Source organism: Arachis ipaensis, chromosome B4, assembly GCF_059453495.1.
Source record: "Arachis ipaensis isolate K30076 ecotype BB chromosome B4, ASM5945349v1, whole genome shotgun sequence".
Classification (NCBI taxonomy): Eukaryota; Viridiplantae; Streptophyta; class Magnoliopsida; order Fabales; family Fabaceae; genus Arachis; species Arachis ipaensis.
This window is the reverse complement of record NC_142439.1, coordinates 38,870,076-38,891,203: the sequence shown is the minus strand read 5'-3', so window position 1 is coordinate 38,891,203 and position 21,128 is coordinate 38,870,076. Positions and strand designations below refer to the sequence as shown.

The following is a 21,128-nucleotide window of genomic DNA, read 5'->3' as shown; positions in this document are numbered from 1 at the left end:
AATAAAATAAAATTACCTAATCTGAGCAACAAGATGAACCGTCAGTTGTCCAAACTCGAACAATCCCCGGCAGCGGCGCCAAAAACTTGGTGCACGAAATTGTGATCTCAACTGCGCCAACAACTTGGTACGCACGTTCATAATCTCAACTCCTTTTCACAACTCCGCACAACTAACCAGCAAGTGCACTGGGTCGTCCAAGTAATAAACCTTACATGAGTAAGGGTCGATCCCACGGAGATTGTCGGCTTGAAGCAAGCTATGGTCATCTTGCAAATCTCAGTCAGGCATATTCAATTGGTTATGAGGTTTTGATAATTAAAATATAAATAAAATATAAAATAAGATAGAAATACTTATGTAATTCATTGGTGGGATTTCGGATAAGCGTATGGAGATGCTTTGTTCCTTCTGAATCTCTGCTTTCCTACTGCCTTCATTCAATTATTTATACTCCTTTCCATGGCAAGCTGTATGTTGGGGGATCACCGTTGTCAATGGCTACCGTCCGTCCTCTCAGTGAAAATGGTCCAAATGCGCTGTCACTGCACGGCTAATCATCTGTCGGTTCTCACTCATGTTGGAATAGGATCCATTGATCCTTTTGTGTCTGTCACTACGCCCAACACTCGTGAGTTTGAAGCTCGTCACAGTCATCCCATCCCAGATCCTACTCGGAATACCACAGACAAGGTTTAGACTTTCCGGATCTCAAGAATACTGCCAATTGATTCTAGCTTATACCACGAAGACTCCGATCTTTCGGAATGGAGGCTAAGAGATATACACTCAAGCTATTGCAAATAGAACAGAAGTGATTGTCAGGCACACATTCATAGGTGAGAATGATGATGAGTGTCACGGATCATCACATTCATCAGGTTGAAGTGCGAGTGAATATCTTGGAATAAGAATAAGCTTGAATTGAATAGAAAAACAATAGTACTTTGCATTAATTCATGAAGAACAGCAGAGCTCCACACCTTAATCTATAGGGTGTAGAAACTCCACCGTTGAAAATACATAAATGATAACAGTGTTCATTGGCTTCGGCCCCCGAGAGGGAACCAGAATGACCAAAAGCCTAAAAGTGGTCAAAAGACATGAAATAAATCACTAAAAGTAGTTTTTATACAAAATTAGTAGCTAGGGTTACAGAAAATAAGTAACTAAGTGCAGATAGTGCAGAAATCCACTTTTGGGGCCCACTTGGTGTGTGCTTGGGCTGAGCATTGAGCTTTACACGTGTAGAGACTTCTCTTGGAGTTAAACACCAGGTTGCAGCCTGTTTATGGCATTTAACTCTGGTCTGTAACATGTTTCTAGCGTTTAACTTCAGAATAGGGCAGGAAGTTGGCGTTTGAATGCCAGTTTGCATCATCAAAACTCGGGCAAAGTATAAACTATTATATATTGCTGGAAAGCCTTGGATGTCTACTTTCCAACGCAATTAAGAGCGCGCCAATTGAGTTTCTGTAGCTCCAGAAAATCCATTTAGAGTGCAGGGAGGTCAGAATCCAATAGCATCTGCAGTCCTTTTTCAGCCTCTGAATCAGATTTTTGCTCAGGTCCCTCAATTTCAGCCAGAAAATACCTGAAATTACAGAAAAACACATAAACTCATAGTAAAGTCCAAAAATTTGATTTTTGCATAAAAACTAATAAAAACATAGTAAAAACTAACTAAATTATACTAAAAACTACCTAAAAATAATGCCAAAAAGCATATAAATTATCCGCTCATCACCTAACTCTCTGGTTTTTGTACCAGAGAGTTCAGATTGCACCATCGGCGTGTGCGCGCATAATGCACTTGCGCATCGATGGCCAATTTGCAAGGGGCGCGCAGGCAGCACGTACGCTGGCACGTGGGTGTCTGACGCGAGATGGGCATAAAGTGGGCATAACTCTCGGGTTTTGACCTAGGAATTAGAAATGCACCACCGGCACGCGCGCGCACGGTGCACTCGCGCGCGGTTGCTCTTTTTTCCTTTTGCCCCCTTTTTTTTTACAACATAAAAAGAGCTATTCTAACACATTCTTGGCAGGTGTTTAAGCTAGTAGTCAAAGAGACATTCACAAATTCATGCATTATTCAAAATATAGGATTCTCTCTACTTCAACAATTCATCCATACCAAAATGATAAAATCTATCTAAACATCCTAGTTATCCAAAAAGATCAAAAAATTAGCATTCCTATGCAATCAACAACATCAAGAAGTCACAAAATATACAAAAATCTAGAGCTAAAACAAGAATGTATACACAAGGAAGATCTTACCACGGTAGGGTGCCTCCCACCAAGCACTTTTCTTTAACGTCCTTAAGTTGGACGGTCAGTCACTCAAGCTTCTCCTTCTCTAGGTGCATCCGCCAATAGGAACACCTCTAGCTCTTTTGGAAGCTTGTAGCCATGGTACTTCTTCACTCTATGTCCATTCACCTTGAAAGTTGCTTCACTTTTAGGATCAAACAACTCCACCACTCCATAGGGCTTTATCTCTTTCACCTTGAAAGGTCCTTCCCATCTAGAACGGAGCTTGCCAGGCATGAATCGAAGCCTCGAGTTGTAGAGGAGAACCTCATCACCTTCTTGGAAATCCTTCTTTCGGATGTGATGGTCATGAAATGCTTTAGTCTTTTCCTTGTAGATCCGGGCATTCTCATATGATTCGTTCCTCAAACACTCGAGCTCCTCTAGCTGTAATTTCCTGGCTTCACCCGCCTTAGTCAAATCCATGTTGCACTGCTTTACCACCCAATAGGCTCTATTCTCAATCTCTACCGAAAGGTGGCATGCCTTACCATAGACGATCCGGAAGGGACTCATCCCTAACGGAGTCTTGTAGGCCGTTTTATACGCCCATAGTGCATCTCCTAACCGGAGGCTCCAATCCTTCCTTTGTGGATTGACCACTTTCTCCAAGATTCTCTTAATCTCCCGGTTGGACACTTCTGCTTGTCCGTTGGTCTGTGGGTGATAAGCAGTAGCAACCTTAGGTGACACTCCATAGCGCTTGAGCAATGCCTCTACTTTCCTGTTACAAAAGTGGGATCCTTGGTCGCTCACGATTGCTCGTGGCGACCCATAACAGCATACAATGTTATTCCTGATAAAAGAAATGACGGTATTGGCATCGTCAAGGCTGGTAGGTATTGCTTCTACCCACTTTGACACGTAGTCAACTGCTAACAGAATATACAGATACCCACTTGAGTTGGGAAACGGTCCCATAAAGTCAATGCCACACACATCAAATATCTCACAGAACAGCATAGGTTGCTGAGGCATTTCATCCCTTTGGGATGTGTTTCCCGACTTCTGACACTGATGGCAAGACACACAGAACCGGTTAGCATCCTTGAATAAAGTTGGCCACCAGAATCCATAATTCAACACCTTTTTAGCGGTCCTTTGTGGGCCAAAGTGGCCACCACATTTGGACGAATGGCAAGCTTCAAGAATGGGTTAGATTTCAGACTCCGGGATACATCTTCAAATTACTTGGTCCACTCCCCTCTTCCACAAGTGAGGGTCATCCCAAATATAGTATTTGGAATCACTCCTCAACTTATCCCTTTGGTGTTTAGAAAAGTTGGGAGGGAAGAGTTTTGCAACCAAGTAGTTCGCCATTGGGGCAAACCAATGAAAACTATCTGACACAGCATGCAAACTGTCTAATGGAAATGAGTTATTGATCAGAAATTGGTCAAATTTTAAATTCTCAATGCAGCTTAAATGATCCACAACCAAGTTTTGAGACCCACTCCTGTCCCTAGTCTCAATGTCGAATTCTTGTAAAAGCAAGATCCAACATATGAGTCTAGGCTTTGACTCATTCTTTGTTAATAAGTACTTTAAAGCTGCATGATCCGTGTATACCACTATCTTGGACCCTAGCAAATAAGATCTAAATTTATCTAAAGCATGAACAATAGCTAGGAGTTCCTTTTCAATAGTGGTATAGTTGGATTGTGCTGCATCCAGTGTTTTAGAAGAGTAAGCAATGACATAAGAGAGTTTACCATCGCGCTGTGTAAGTGCGGTACCTACAACATGGTTTGACGCATCGCACATTATCTCGAATGGCAACGTCTAGTTGGGGCCTTGCACAATCGGTGCTGTGGTAAGAACTCTCCTTAGCTCTTCAAACGCTTTCACACATTCACTATCAAACTCAAAGTCCACATCTTTTTGGAGTAGGCGCGACAATGGCAAAGCAATCTTGCTGAAATCTTTAATAAAGCGCCTATAGAATCTTGCATGTCCTAAAAACGAGCGGACCTTCCTCACAGATGAGGGGTGAGGTAAAGTGGTGATAACATCGACCTTGGCCGGGTCTACAGAAATGCCTTCATGAGATACTACATGTCCTAACACTATACCTTGTCTTACCATAAAGTGACATTTTTCAAAATTCAAGACAAGGTTAGTGTCAACACATCTAGCTAAGACTTTGGCCAAGTTCTCTAAGCAACAATCAAATGAAGTTCCATAAACACTGAAGTCATCCATAAAGACTTCCAAACAATTCTCCATCAGATCAGAAAAGACACTCGTCATACACCGCTAAAAAGTAGCAGGTGCATTACATAGTTCAAAAGGTATCCTTTTATAGGCAAAGGTGCCAAAAGGGCAAGTGAATATGCTCTTCTCCTGATCTTCAAGAGCAATGTGAATCTGGAAGTAACCAGTGAATCCATCAAGAAAACAATAATGGGATTTACCCGCCAAACGGTCCAACATCTGATCGATAAAGGGCAAAGGGTAGTGGTCCTTCCTTGTAGCGGCGTTCAATCTTCTATAATCGATGCACACTCGCCAAGCATTTTGTACTCTCTTGGTGACCACTTCACCATCATCCTTTTTAACCGCAGTGTTGCCTGATTTCTTGGGAACAACCTGGACCGAGCTCACCCACTCATTGTCAGAAATTGGGTATATGATACCCGCATCAAATAGCCTAGTGACCTCCTTCTTTACCACATCGAGGATAGTTGAGTTGAGCCTTCTTTGCGGTTGCCTAACCGGCCTAGCTCCTTCTTGGAGAAATATACGATGCATGCACTTGCGGGGGTCAATCCCCACAATATCGGCTAGGCTCCACCCAATTGCCTTCTTGTACTTTCTTAGAACATCTAGGAGCTTCCCTTCTTCTTCATTAGAAATCTCACTAGCAATAATGACCGGAAACTTTTGGTTGTCCTCTAAGAAAGCATACTTCAAATGAGATGGAAGAGGTTTCAATTCACTCTTTGCCTCAAGCTGAGGTTCCTTTTCATCAAGCTCACGGAGTTCATTCTCAATAACTTTCTCTTGTTTATCCTCTTGGTCACCCGTCTCTTCAACAGTAGGGTAGCATAACTTGTTGTAGTCTTCCTTTCGTACTTCCGCTACCACTTTATCAATTACATCACATCGGAGAACGGAATGCTCTTCGGGAGGATGCTTCATGACTTCATCCAAATTGAACTTGATAATCTTGTCCCCAACCTCAAAGGAATATGTGCCGATGAAGGCATCTAACTTGAATTTAGAGGTCTTAAGGAAGGGTCTACCAAGTAGAACGGAGGATGAGCTACTATTTTCTGTTGGAGGCATTTCAAGGATGTAAAAGTCAACCGGAAAAACCAAATCCTCGATCGCCACAAGTACATCTTCGGCTATTCCTATCACCGTGATCAGACTTTTATCGGCTAAGGCAAACCTCGCCGCTGACTTCTTTAATGGAGCTAAATTCAACCGCACAAAGATAGAAAGTGGCATGATACTTACACAAGCTCCTAGGTCACACATACAATCATGAAAAGTGCGCCCACCAATACAACAAGACACCAAACAAGGTCCAGGGTCACCACATTTCTTTGGAATAGGCTCCATCAAGAAAAATTGAACTACCCAAGGATAATGTCTCCAATTCTCCTATCCTATCCTTGTGTGTAGACAAGTCTTTCAAAAATTTTGCATACTTTGGAATTTGTTGAATAGCATCAAGAAGTGGTATGGTTACCTCAACCTTCTTGAACACTTGAAGCATGTTCAAATCAAATTCTGGCATTTTCTTTGCTTTCTTCACCATGGAAGGGAATGGAATAGGAATTGACTCATCCACTATAGCTTTCCTCTTGGGTTCCTTAAGACTTACTCCTTCTTCCTCATGCCTTTTGTCTACCTCCTCTTCTTCATGTGGAGCTTCAACAACCACTTCTTCCTCATGAATGTCTTCCATGACCCTTGGAGGTATCTCCTCCAATGTAGTCCCCAACCGTAGAGTGATGGTGTCGAGACCGCCCTTGGGGTTTGGTTGGAGTTAGGATGGAAGGTTAGAAGAGCTTGAGGGTTGGTTAGTGTTGTTGTTGGAGGGTTGAGGGTTGGTTTGACATGGCCATCTTTGAAAGCATATTGGTGAGGTTAGCCAATTGAGCGCCCAAGGCATCAAATTGAGCCTTGTTGCTCTCGTCCCATTTCTCCATGGCGGCTCTAAGCTCATCAACTTGATTGGTGGAAGATAGAGAGGTTTGGTTGGATTGTTGTCTATGGTGTGGTGCTTGGTATTTGGTGTAATTATTTTGGTTTTGGTTGGAGTGACCTTGGTTAGCTTGGTAGTTGGTGTTGTTATGGTGGTATTGAGATGAAGATTGGTTGTTGTTGTGATGAGAAGAAGAGTTGTTCCATCTTTGGTTTTGATTGCTCCCTTGTGCATTATCCCTCCACCCTTGATGTTGATTACTACCATGAGGATAGTTGTTTTGTCCTTGAGAAGGATAGGGTGGACGGTTGTTGTAATTCACATTGGCCACTACAAGGGCATGTTCCTCTTGAATTTGATGGCATTGATCGGTGTAATGTGTGGTGCTAGAGCACAAACCACAAATCCTAGGAGGGCCTTCAAGTTGAGCAACTGGAGGTGGGGCTTGGATGGCTTGGATGGAGTAGTATTCCTTTTGATCCTTTTGTATTTGCGTGAGGATGGTGGTCATATCCCCAAGTGCTTTGGTTAGGCTTGCTTCGGAAGGGGATGGTTCTACCATACCCTTGAAAGGATTACTTCTCACCCTTACATGTTGTGTAGCCTCGGCAACATCATTTATCAACTTCCAAGCTTCTTCCTCCATCTTGTTTTTTGAAAGGGAACCACCACTAGAAGCGGTGAGCAATCTTCTATCTTTCACACAAAGACCTCCGGTGAAGTAGCTAATGAGCAAGTGAGTGTTCAATCCATGATGTGGACAAGACTCCAATAGCCTCTTGAACTAAGTCCAATACTCATACAAACTCTCTTGGTCTCTTTGCATTATACCCGAGATCTCCTTCTGGATATAATCGGTCTTCTCCGATGGGAAGAACTTATCTAGAAACTCTCTTCTCAAGAAATCCTAATTGGTCACAATCTCATCCGGTAGCGAATAAAACCATGTCTTTGCTTGCCCTTCAAGAGAAAAAGGAAAGGCAAAAACCATAATAGCCAACTCATCGACTCCATGCCTTCGAGCCGTAGAAAAAGCAACTTGAAAATCTCTTAGATGTCGGATAGGGTCTTGACCTGGCAACCCATGATACTTAGGAAGTAGATGTATCAAGCTACTCTTCAACTCAAAGTTTGGATCAAGGTTAGGATACCTTGCTTGCAAAGGTTGAAGTATGATATCCGGAGCTCCTTGCTCATGCAAAGTGATCCGTCTTGGTTCTGCCATGTATGGTTTACCTGTAGGATGCAAAGATGTATTAGTAGTGCCAACAGAAGAATAGGAAGTAGTGGACTCCAAGTCACTCTCGGTACCGCCTAGTGATTCGGTATGTTTCTCAAGAGAGGCCGAAGTACTAGCTGTATAGACCAACCACCGTCTAGCTTGCCGAGTGTGTAACAAAGTTCTTTCAATTTCAGGGTCAAACTCGGCTAAGCTAGAATTCGGTTGATACCGAGTCATCAAACTTGGGAGTCATAGCACACATACAAAAGAAATCTAAACTATAGCTAAGTATTGAAAGAAAGTAAACTATCTACAATATTCACATATTCACATAACCAATATCAAGGCATATGTTGCAACCATTCCCCGGTGCGCCAAAAATTTGATGTGACACGGATACCGTCGGTAAAGAATTTCTCAATAAAATCGCGTTGCAAGTATAGCCTTCAACCGACAAATAATCTGCGGATCAAATTTAGAAAGGAAATTGGTTGTCACAAGTTCAACCCCAATAAAAATAACCGAAGTATTTAAACATCGGGTCGTCTCACAAGGAATGGGCAAACATGTGCATCAACATTGGTTAGAATTCTGGGGTTGTGAGTCATGAGCAAGAAATTAAACTATAAATCTTAACAAGCAAGTAATCTTAAAATGCAAGAAACTAATTCAAATGACTAAGCAAGATGTGAGCAATTCCAAACTAATAAGATAACATTCAATGTAATTCCACTCTAAAACTAAACAATAACTATATAACTAAGACAAGACAATTAGAATTTTAGGTTTTCAATTATGAATGATAAAAGCAACTCTTGGCTAGACATGGGAATTGGGGTCACTATCCTTATCTAATAACCATATCTTGACATTTATGAGGAACCAAACTCATTAAGTCTACTTCTACACTTGAAGTAAGTTAAATGGTCTAGTCAACATCAACCCATAAGGTCTAACCTACTTACTAATTGACTTAGTAGTAGGCTAGTGTCAATGGCTATCAAATTGACTACTAAGGGTTCCCAAATCATCAAATCCATTAGACCCAATGACTCAAGTTTACCCAATTCTCTTAGCCTAGGCCAAGAGTAAAGAGAACTACTCCATGATCAAAGAAAACAATTCATCAAACACATGGTAAGCATTAACAAAAGACATATTCAAATTGTAATTAAATTGAAATTGACAAGTACCCACTAACAATTATCAACATACAATCACTCAAACAACACAATTAATCATAAAAATCATCAATGTAGCACTAGCAAGTCAAGATTCACAACATTCATGAAATGGGTATAAAATGACAATTGACAAGAAATCATAAAACTAACACAAGATCTAAGCAAAATTATACTAAGGAATTCAAATTAAATAATCAAAACTAGTAATTAACAAGATCCAATTCAGAATTCAACAAGAGAAGATCAAATTAAAGCTAGATCTAGAGAGGAACAAGGGTTTCTCTCCCTAGAAGAACAAGAACCAAAAACTAGCTAAAAATTGTGTCTAAGTGTAAAATGAATGATCCCCTCCTTTCCCCCTAGCATCCTTGGGTCTTTTCCATGCAGAAACAGCTTGAATTTGGGCCTCTTGAGCCTCAGAAATTGCCAGGCATGATTTTCTTTAATGAGGTCACGTGCAGCTTGTCGCGCGTACGTGCCATGCGTGCATGCGCACCGATTGCTTTTGTGATCCACGCGTGCGCACCATGTACGCGTGCGCGCCGGTGTGGATTTCCTAATCTGCGCCGATGCGTCCATCCTTGTGCGTCGATTCCAACTGTCCTCATCCATGCGTACGCGTGAGGTGCGCGTGCGTGCCCATGCTGAGTTTCCCAAAATCCAAATCTTCATGTTCCTTCCTCTTGTGCATGCTTTCTTTCTCTCTTCTAGGCCATTCTTGCCCTATTAATTCTGAAATCACTCAACAAATACGTCGCGGCATCGAATGGTAATAGAAGAGGATCAAAATATAGCAATTTTAAAGCAAAAGACGCATGTTTTTCATCATGAAGCAATATTAGGAAGAGAACACAAAATCATTCAATTCTTGTGAATAAGTGTGAGAAATATTGACAAAACCCCCCAAATTCTACACAATATAAACCACAAAATTGGGATTTATCACTAGTCACTCACTGATAACAACCCTCCTAAGCAAGCTAGTAACCCCCCTTCCAACACACATGGCACTCGGCCTTCATCAACTAAAGTTGATGAGTATAAGGCTAAAATGCCATTTTCTCAGAAGCTCTATCAAGAGGAAAATGATAAATAGTTTACTCACTTTGCGGATTATCTCAGAACATTATAGATTAAAATCCCTTTTGCAGACGCTCTTAAACAGATACCTTCTTATGCTAAGTTCATGAAGGACATTTTGAGTCATAAGAAGGATTGGAGAAAGACAGAAACAATCCTCCTCACTAAAGAGTGCAGTGCAATCATCCAAAATAGCTTGCCAGAGAAACTTAAGGATCCTGGAAGCTTTATGATACCATGCACTCTAGGTGATGCTTGTACAAGGACAACTCTATGTGATCTTGAAGCAAGCATCAACCTAATACCTACTTCATTAATAAAGAAGCTTTGTTTGACTGATGAAGTCAAACCAACCCGCATATGTCTTCAACTTGCTGATGGCTCTATTAAGATACCATCAGGCGTAATTGAAGACATGATTGTCAGGGTTGGACCCTTTGCTTTCCCCACTGATTTTGTGGTACTGGACATGGAAGGGCACAAGAGTGCATCCCTTATCCTAGGGAGACCCTTCCTAGTTACAGGACGGACCCTCATTGATGTTGAAAAAGGGGAAGTAACCCTAAGAGTCAATGAGAAAAGGTTCGTACTGGATGCTGTCAAGGCTATGCAGTATCCAGACACCCCTGAGGAATGCATAAGCATTGACTTCATTGATTCCCTGGTAGAAGAAGTCAACATGGCCGAAAGTCTCAAGGAAGAGCTGAATGACATCCTTAATCATGCCCAGCCTAATTCAGAGGAATCTCTGGAAACCTCTGAGGAAAAGGAGAAGCCTCCAAAGCTTGAGCTTAAGCCATTAACTTCCTCCCTGAAATATACATTTCTGGGAGATGGAGATACTTATCCTGTGATCATAAGTTCTGTCTTAGAACCACAGGAAGAAGCACTAATTTAGGTACTTAAAACACATAGGACCACCCTTGGGTGGACTATAAGTGACCTTAAGGGCATTAGCCCAGCCCGATGCATGCATAAAATCCTGCTGGAAGATAATGCCAAACCAGTGGTGCAACCACAAAGGTGATTGAATCCAGCTATGAAGGAAGTAGTGCAGAAGGAAGTCACTAAGCTCTGGGAGGCTGGAATCATTTATCCCATTTCTAACAGCCCCTGGGTGAGCCATGTCCAAGTTGTTCCCAAGAAGGAAGGTATGACAGTGGTTCATAATGAAAAGAATGAACTGATCCCTAAAAGGACAGTTACAGGGTGGCATATGTACATTGACTATAGAAGACTCAATGACACCACCAGTAAGGATCATTTTCCTTTACCATTTATTGACCAAATGCTAGAAAGACTAGCAGGGCACGCTTTTTATTATTTCCTGGATGGATATTCTAGGTACAATCAAATAGCAGTGGATCCACAGGATCAAGAAAAGACAGCATTCACATGCCCATCTGGCATGTTTGCCTACAGGCGAATGCCATTTGGCCTGTGCAATACACCTGCCACCTTTTAGAGATGTATGTTATCATCTTCTCTGATATGGTAGAGAAGTTTCTTGAAGTATTCATGGATGACTTCTCTATTTTTGGAAACTCATTTGACTCCTGCCTTGATCATCTTGCCCTAGTTCTGAAAAGATGCCAAGAGATAAACCTAGTTCTAAACTAGGAGAAATGCCACTTCATGGTAACTGAAGGCATTGTTCTTGGGCATCGGATCTCAAACAAAGGGATAGAAGTAGATCAAATTAAGGTGGAAGTGATTGAATGATTGCCTCTACCTACTAATGTCAAGGAAATCAGAAGTTTCCTAAGACATGCCGGATTTTATAGGAAGGTCATGAAAGATTTTTCTAAAATCGCAAAACCCCTGTGTAATCTCTTAGCCACTGATGTTCTATTCACCTTTGACCAAGAATGCCTGCATGCCTTTGAAACTCTGAAAGCCAAGCTTGTCACTGCTCCTATCATCTCTGCACCCAACTGGGACTTACCATTTGAACTAATGTGTGATGCCAGTGATCATGCAATTGGCGCGGTCCTAGGACAGAGACATGACAAGCTTCTGCATGTCATTTACTATGCTAGTCGTGTACTAAATGATGCGCAGAAAAACTACATTACTACAGAGAAGGAGCTACTTGCAGTGGTTTATGCCATTGACAAGTTTAGATCTTACCTAGTAGGATCTAAGGTCATTATCTATACTGACCATGCCACTCTAAAGTATTTTCTCATTAAGCAGAAATCTAAGCCCAGACTTATTAGATGGGTATTACTCCTGCAAGAGTTTGATATAGAAATTAGAGATAGAAAAGGTACAGAAAATCAAGTGGCTAATCACTTGTCTAGGATTGAACCAGTAGCAGGGACTTCTTTTCCCTCTACTGACATATCCGAATCCTTTCCGGATGAGCAACTCTATGCCATCTTGACAGTACCTTGGTTTGCAGACATTTCAAATTACAAGGCTATAAGGTTCATTCCTAAGGAATTTACCAGGCAACAAGCCCGGAAACTCATGTATGATGCAAAATATTACCTATAGAATGAGCCATATCTCTTTAAGAGATACTCGGATGGAATAATCTGACGCTGTGTGTCTGCAGAAGAGGCACAAAGAATTCTATGGCATTTCCATGGCTCAAACTATGGAGGACACTTTAGAGGTGAGCGGACAGCCACCAAGGTTCTCCAAAGTGACTTTTACTGGCCTACTCTCTTTAAGGATTCTAGAGAGTTCGTTTGTAACTGTGATAGTTGCCAAAGGGCTGGCAATCTCCCTCATGGTCACAGCATACGTCAGCAAGGAATTCTAGAGATTGAATTGTTTGACGTATGGGGTATAGATTTCATGGTACCCTTCCCACCTTCATACTCAAACATCTACATCTTTGTGGCAGTAGATTATGTGTCTAAATGGGTTGAAGCAATAGCAACACCCACTAATGACACCAGAGTAGTAATGAAGTTCCTCCAAAAGAACATCTTTAGTAGATTTGGTGTCCCTAGGACACTAATTAGTGATGGAGGTACTCATTTCTGCAACAGACAGTTAGATTCTGTCTTAAGCCGTTACGGAGTTCGCCATAAAGTAGCAACACCGTATCATCCCAAAGAAAATGGGCAAGCTGAAGTCTTAAATGGAGAACTAAAACGAATCCTAGAGAGAACCGTATGTACCTCTAGAAAGGATTGGGCTAGAAAGCTTGATGATGCTCTGTGGGCATACAGAACAGCTTTCAAAACCCCCATTGGAACCTCACCATATTAGTTAGTATATAGGAAGTTATGTCATTTACCAGTGGAACTAGAACACAAAGCCTATTGGGCTACTAGATTCCTTAATCTTGATGCTAAAGCAGCAGGAAAAAAAAGACTTCTCCAACTAAATGAGTTAGATGAATTTCGCTTAGATGCATTTGAAAATGCAAAGATCTATAAGGAAAAGACAAAGAGGTGACATGACAGAAAGTTATCTTCCAGAGTCTTTGAACCAGGATAGAAGGTCCTGCTCTTCAACTCAAGACTCAAACTGTTTCCTGGGAAACTCAAGTCCCGTTGGACAGGACTGTTTGGGATTACTAGTGTATCACCTTACGGGCACATAGAACTTCAAGGTAAAGAAAAAAGGTTCACTGTCAATGGACAGAGGGTCAAGCATTACCTTGAAGGAGATTTAGAGCCAGGAAACTCATCACTGCTACTAAGTTAAATACAGTGAAGTCCAGCTAAAGACATTAGAAGCGCTTGTTGGAGGCAACCCAATGATTACTCATACATTATTAAATTTCTAATTATTTCTATTTTGATTAGTTTTTTTTCTTATGTTTTAAGTTAAACTTAATGTTAGTGATCATGAACAGTGCTTAAACAGAGACAGAGTGATGTAGAACAGCAAACAGAATACCCTGAAGTAAGGATCTCTCTGGCGTTAAACGCCAGAAAGGGTAGGCAAATGGGCGTTCAAACGCCCATGGAGGCAGCAATCCTGGTGTTAAACGCCAGCCCGGAAGCTCTGGCTGGGCGTTTCATGCCCAAGTAGGAGCATCAGCCTGGCATTAAATGCCAGCCAGGGAGCCCTGGTTAGGCATTTAATGCCCAAGAGGGAGGATCCATCTGGCGTTAAACGCCAGAATGCCAGCATTCTGGGCGTTTAAACGCCAGCAAGGCAGCATGGAGGTAACTTCAAAATTCTCATCTTCTCTTTATTCAACTCATCTTTTTCATATTCAATTTCAAATATTCTTTGATTTTTAAATGAAATCTTGTTCAAATACCTCAATTTTAATTTAATATCAAATTTAACATATTTGCAATTCTTTTCAAATCTTTTTTAAAATTTCATATTTTTTTTACTTGTTTTTAAATTCTTTTAAATTTTTTTATCTTGTTCATATCTTTTATTAAACTTTCAAATCTTTTTCATACTTCTTATCTTATCTTTAAAATCTTTTATAACTTTTTAAAATCTTTTCTTATCTTTCAAGTTTAACAACTTATCTTTTTCTATCTTTTTCAAAAATATTTATCTTTCTTTAATGATTATTTTGAAAAAATCCCTCCCCCCTCCCTGTATATATGCATGTCCGTGCCCCTCTCCCTCATTCACCACCTCTCATTTGAATTCTATTTCATGTTCTACTTCACTTTTCTTCTTCTTCCTTTCTTACCTTTTGCTCGAGGACGAGCAAATCTTCTAAGTTTGGTGTGGAAGGAGCCCTATTCTCTCATCAAGAATTCAATCCCATGGCTCCAAAAAGTTGTTTTCAAACCTGTTCGATTCCTTACTAAGCAACATGAAGAACATTATCACAAGATAATGAGTAAAAGGCCAGTAATCCCTGAGGTGGGATTCAACTTAGGAAAAGAAGAATATCCGGAGATCCAAGAGCAAATTCAAAGGAAAGGCTGGGAGATTCTGACTGATCCTCAGTTTAAAGTTGGATACAACATGATCCATGAATTCTATGCAAATATATGGATGATAGATAAGAAAAAGAAAGATGGAACAATATTCCATACTTTTCGCACTATGGTCAGGGGGAAGATCATGTACTTTTATATGGATAGGGTGAGAGAGATCTTCAAACTATCCTTGTAAAAGGATGACCCTGAATTATACAATAGAAGGGTGGTAGCCAACCCAAAGCTGGATCAAGTCCTAGAGGACATATGCTTTTCTGGAACTCAATGGATTGAGAATACAAAAGGGCAACCATGCCAGCTAAAAAGGGCGAACCTCAAGCCAGTTGTTAGATGACGGCTAGACTTCATTGGGCATTCTATACTCCCCACAAGTAACCACTTTGAAGTCACTATTCTAAGAGCTATGATGATTCACTACATCATGATGGAGAATGAGGTAGAAGTCCACCAAATTATCCCTCGTGAGATCTACAAGCTGGCAAACAGGGTATCCACTAACGCCATGCTGGCTTATCCAAATCTCATCTTTTGCCTATGCCAAGAGGCTAAGGTTATGATCCAGGTGGACAATTTCATTCTAGTGGACAGCCCAATCACCAAGCAAGTGATGGAGAGTGCCAAGATACAAGAGGATAATCCCAAAAGGAAGGCACCTGAACCTCCCCAAGAGATCTCTCCAATTGAGTATTGAGAATAGCTAAAGGCGTCTGTAATACACTTGCAGAGCACTTTATATTAGCTCAGAGAGGAGCAGAAAGATCAGACTAGCATGATTTGCAAACTGATCAAAGAGCAAGAGAAGCAAGGGCGTGAAATTAAGGAGTTGAAGCGCCAGAAGCTCTCCCCTGAAGAACCCAGCGTCCCTCAAGCTGAAGATCCCAGCACCCCTCAAGCTAAAGGTTGTTGAGTTTCAACTCTGTGGCTTTTCTAATTCTTGTTTCTCATATTTCTGTTATTCCTATGTCTCATATTTAGGTTTACATGATCACTAGTAGTAATTAAATTTTTATTTATTTTATGTCTTTTAATTTTTAAAATTAAAATAAGCATTAGTATTAATTAATTTTATTTTTCAAATTAGCTATACATTGTTCCTCTTATCATCATTAAACATGAATAAAATAGCAGATTTTTTTAGAAGAAATAAAGATGTATAAATTTTCGAGTTCTACAATAAAGAATAATCAATTATTTTGATGTGGTGTCATTACTTTAGTTTTCTAAATGTATGAATAAACAGTGTATGTTTGAAGTTAGAATTTTAGGATACTGGCTCTTGGAAGAATGAAGAAAAAGGAAAGTATTATTGATAATCTAAAAAATCTAAAAATTGATTCTTGAAGCAAGAAAAAGGAGCAAAAGAAAAAGAAAAAAAAAGCATATTTAAAAAAAATTAGCGAAAAAGAAAAGAAAATAGAAAAAGAAAGAAAAAGCCATTAGCTCTTTAAACCAAAAGGCAAGAACAAAAAGCCAGTAACCCTTTAAACCAAAAGGCAAGGGTAAAAGGATCCAAGGCTTTGAGCATCAGTAGATAGGAGGGCCTAAAGGGATAAAATTCTGGCCTAAGCAGCTCAACTAAGCTGTCCCTAACCATGTGCTTGTGGCGTGAAGGTGTCAAGTGAAAAGTTTGAGACTGATCGGTTAAAGTCGTGATCCAAAGCAAAAAGAGTGTGCTTAAGAACTCTAGACACCTCTATCTGGAGATTCTAGCAAAGCTAAATCACAATCTAAAAAGGTTCACCCAGTTAAAGTATCTGTGGCATTTATGTATCCGGTGGTAATACTGGAAAACAAAGTACTTAGGGTCACGGCTAAGACTCTAAAAGCTGTGTTCAAGAATAAAAAAGAACTGAACTAGAAGAATCAATAATGTCATCTGAATTCTAAGTTCCTAAGGATGCCAGCCATTCTGAGTTTCAATGGATAATGAGATGCCAAAACTATTCAGAAGAAAAAAGCTACTAAGTCCCACTCATCTAATTGAAACTAAGCTTCATTAAGACTCTGAGATTTATTGTATCTTAATCTTCTTTTCATCCTATTTTATTTTTTTTAGTTGCTTGGCGACAAGCAACAGTTTAAGTTTGGTGTTGTGATGAGCGGATATTTTATACGCTTTTTGGCATAGTTTTCATATAGTTTTTAGTATGTTTTGTTTACTTTTTATTAAGTTTTTATAGGTTTTAGTGTTAAATTCACATTTTTGGATTCTACTTTAAGTTTGTGTGTTTTTGTGCAAATTCAGCCATTTTCTGGCTGAAATTGAGGAGCTGGAGCAAAAGTCTAATTCAGCGACAGAGAAAGCACTGCAGATGCTGTCCAGATCTGACCTCCTTGAACTCGGAAGAACTTTTCTGGAGCTACAGAAGTCCAAATAGAGCATTCTCAATGGCTATAAAAATCTGACTTCCATAGCTTTCCAGCAATGTGTCATAGTCCATACCTTGTTTCGGATTAAAAGGCTCAAAACGAGTGTCCAATGCCAGCCTCCTGCCCTCTTCCAGGCATCCAGTGCCCAAGGAGCAGAGCCTAGTGTCCAAATTCCCGGAGAGGACCCTCTAGCCAGCATTCAATGCCCTAGAGGCCTCCTAGCATGTGGATCTCATCAAAGCTCAGCGCAAACACTCACCAAATGGGCCCCAGAAGTGGATTTTAGCACTAAAAAGACTATTTTAACCTTACTAGTCATTGTTTAGTATTTAAAGGATTAGATTTATGTTATTTCAACACTTTTACCACCTTTTACCATATTTTCATTTACCAACATTGTATTTTCTTTCAGTATGAGTTTCTAAACCTCCTAGGTTGAGGGGAGGATCCCTGCTGAGTCCTAGGAATTAATAAAGGTATTACTGTTTCTTCTTCGATCCGTGTTTGATTTATTTCTAATATGCATACTCGTTCTTCAACATGGTGAATAGGATGATCAGTGACAATTAGCTCTGTTCATCATACTAGGACAGCGTGCTTGACAACCACCCGTGTCTACTTGAGTTCGTGTGAATACGTGACTGGAAAGCGCGAACCGCCAGCTAGATTATGGATCTCTTAGACGGCTAATCCATGACTTCGTTGGGGACTTCTCGAGACACCAGTTCAGCCAATTTTCGGGGTGATTAAGGTCTCTGTGGTATAGTCTAGAACCCAAAGAAGCAACATTCTCTAATCTGGAAGATTCGACCTTGTCTGTGGCAATTTGTGTAGGATCGCCAGGAGAATGAACTGCTAGAGCTTCACCCTCCGTCAGATTAGATAACCACGGCCAATGGCATTTGATCTGGGAATTCTCTACACTCTGACATAGAGAGTCCCATCTTTTCTTGTCTTCTGTCTATTTATGAGCAAGAACAGGGACAAAGAACCTCTTATAGACTTTGATCCTAAACCTGAAAGGACTTTGAGGCGGCGTTTGCAACCAGCTAGACTTTACAAAGTTAGTAAAACTCTTGAAAGGGAAGCTGCAAAGTCCACTATGGATCACAATCGTGATGTGAATGCCAATATGGAAAATCTGAATAAGAATGAGCAGCCTACAAGAGTGATTGGCTCTTACACTGCTCCCAATACAGATATTTATGGAAAAAGCATTGTGGTGCCTCCTATAGCTGCAAACAATTTTAAACTGAAGCCTCACCTTGTCACTCTTGTGCAACAAAATTGTCAATATCATTGACTCCTTTAGGAAGATCCAAATCAGTTTATTTCTAATTTTTTGTAGATTTGTGACACTGTGAAGACTAATGGAGTGAATTCTGAGGTGTTCAAACTCATGCTCTTCCCATTTGCTGTGAAGGATAGAGGAAAGCTGTGGTTAGATTCTCAACCCAAAGAGAGTCTGGATAATTGGGATAAGGTTGTCACTCGCTTTCTGACTAAATTTTTCCCACCTCAAAAGCTGACTAAGCTGAGGGTGGAAGTTCAGACCTTCAGACAGAAGGATGGTGAGACCCTTTATGAAGCCTGGGAGAGGTTCAAACTACTGACTAGGCAATGTCCTCCAGACATGTTCTCTAAATGGACTCAGCTGGATATCTTTTTTTAGGGCTTGTGTGAAATGTCCAGGATGTGTTTAGATAATTCTGTAGGTGGTTCTTTTGTAAATGAAGAAGACACCAGAGGAGACTACTGAGCTTATTGAGTTGGTTGCTAACAACTAATATTTATATTCATCTAATAGGAATCTTGTGAACTCTGTGACCCCTCAGAAGAAAGGTGTTTTGAAAGTAGAAGCTGCTGATGCTCTTCTTGCTCAGAACAAAATTTTGTCTCAGCAAATGAATCTAATTACTCAACAATTGAGTGGGATCCAGGTTTCAGCTGTCAACACTCAGAATGCACCTCAAGAAGCCTCTTATGACATGACTGGCAACTTTATGCAAGGTAAGAATTATGATTATGCTGAATCTTCTACTGAACAGGTCAATTACATGGGGAATACTCCTAGAAACTCCAATAATGATCTATACTCTAAGACCTATAATCAGGGGTGGAGAAATCACCCAAATTTTGGGTGGAGAGACCAACCTTAGAGATCCCAGAATTTTAACAATAATTCTCAAAGCGGTTTTTAGCAGAACAATCAAAATAACTGCTAGTTCCAGTCTTATCAACAACAACCACCTCAGTAGGCAAATTCTCAGCCCCGGAAGAACACTGACTGGGAGACAATAATGAATAATTTTATGCAGGAAACTAGAACTTCCATTAGAAACTTGGAGGTTCAAATGGGCCAATTGAGCAAGTAAATACCTGAGAGGTCTCTAAGTACATTCTTTGGTGATACAGTGGTGAATCCAAGAGAAGATTGTAAGGCTATTCAATTGAGAAGTGGTAAAGTAGCTAGTTCTGAGACCCAGGTCAATGAGGAGAAGAAGGAAAAAGTGGAGCACGCCCCTCCAAAGCGTGCAGACAATCCATTCCCAGACTCTCTTGACACTCATCCTACATTGCCAAAGGCTCTTGAGTACAAGCCCAAAATGTCATATCCTCAGAGGCTTCAGAAGGCTTCCAAAGACAAGAAATTTTCTAGACTTTTAGAAGTCTTCAAAAAGCTACAGATCAACATTCCTTTTGCAAAGGCTCTTGAGCAAATGCCTCTCTAAGCTAAATTCATGAAAGAATTGTTGACTAACAAGAAGAATTGGAAGGAACAAGAGACAGTGGTGTTAACTAAGGAATGCAGTGCTATTATTCAACATAACCTTCCTGAGAAGATGCAAGATCTAAGGAGCATTGTAATTCATTGCACCATTGGAGATGTCACTATTCAGAGGACTTTGTGTGATCTTGGAGCTAGCATCAATCTCATGCCACTTTCAGTGATGAAAAAGCTCCAAATTGAGGAGGTAAAACCTACTCGTATTTCTCATCAACTTGCTGATCTTTCTATTAAATTTCCTGTGGGTGTTGTTGAGGATTTACTTATGAAAGTAGGACTATTTATTTTCCCTGCTGATTTTGTTATATTGGATATGGAAGAGGATGCAAAGTCCTCTATTATTCTTGGTAGACCCTTTTTAGCTATAGGTAGAGCTCTGATTGATGTGCAAAAGGGTGAATTAACCCTGAAGGTCAATGAAGAATAGGTGGTCTGACGAATTGGATTTTCTATCGGTAAAGAAATTCACAAATATATGATGGCGTTGTAAGTATAGCTTCTAAACCAACAGAAAATCCTTTCGTACAAACATTTTGGTTATCACTTAAGAAAACCCAATAAAATTTATAAACCGAAGTATTCAAATCTCGGGTTGTCTTCTCAAGGAATTGCAGGGAAGTATGATTTATTATTGGTTATGGAAAAACAGTATTTTTGGGTTTTTGAAAAAGGTTTGAATGAGAAAAATAGATTGCAGGAATTAATAAATCAATAGCTAATAAAACTCTTGGCACGGTATGAAAATTAGAAGTCCTATCCTAGTTATCCTTATCAATGATGATGAGAATTATATTTTTGCTCCCACTAAGTCAACCTCTAACTATGAAGGTAAGTCAAGTGGATAAATCAATTTAACACCTAAAGTCCTAGTCAACTCCTAAGGAAAGACTAGAGTTATAGGAATTTAAATCAATCAGCAAAGATAACAATTATCAATCACGATGAGTTTGACAACTCAAGAGTCACCAATTAATCAACCAAAGTCAAAAGGAAAAAATCTAAATTATTTATATAAATAAAGGAAAGCAATCTTAAATCTGAAATACCTCAATAATGTGTATTAAATAAGAAAATTATAACATGAATGTAGCATAAGTCAAGTTGAAAAGATAAATAATAATTAAAGTAATAA

General features: G+C 40.1%; 1 non-coding gene across 1 annotated transcript; it reads right to left on the bottom strand.

Moving 5' to 3' along the window:
• Positions 1-18,740: 18,740 nt before the first annotated feature.
• Positions 18,741-18,846, bottom strand: LOC148567249 (small nucleolar RNA R71). The gene has a single exon (XR_015882451.1). It is a non-coding gene; the product is annotated as a small nucleolar RNA R71 (small nucleolar RNA).
• Positions 18,847-21,128: the final 2,282 nt, after the last annotated feature.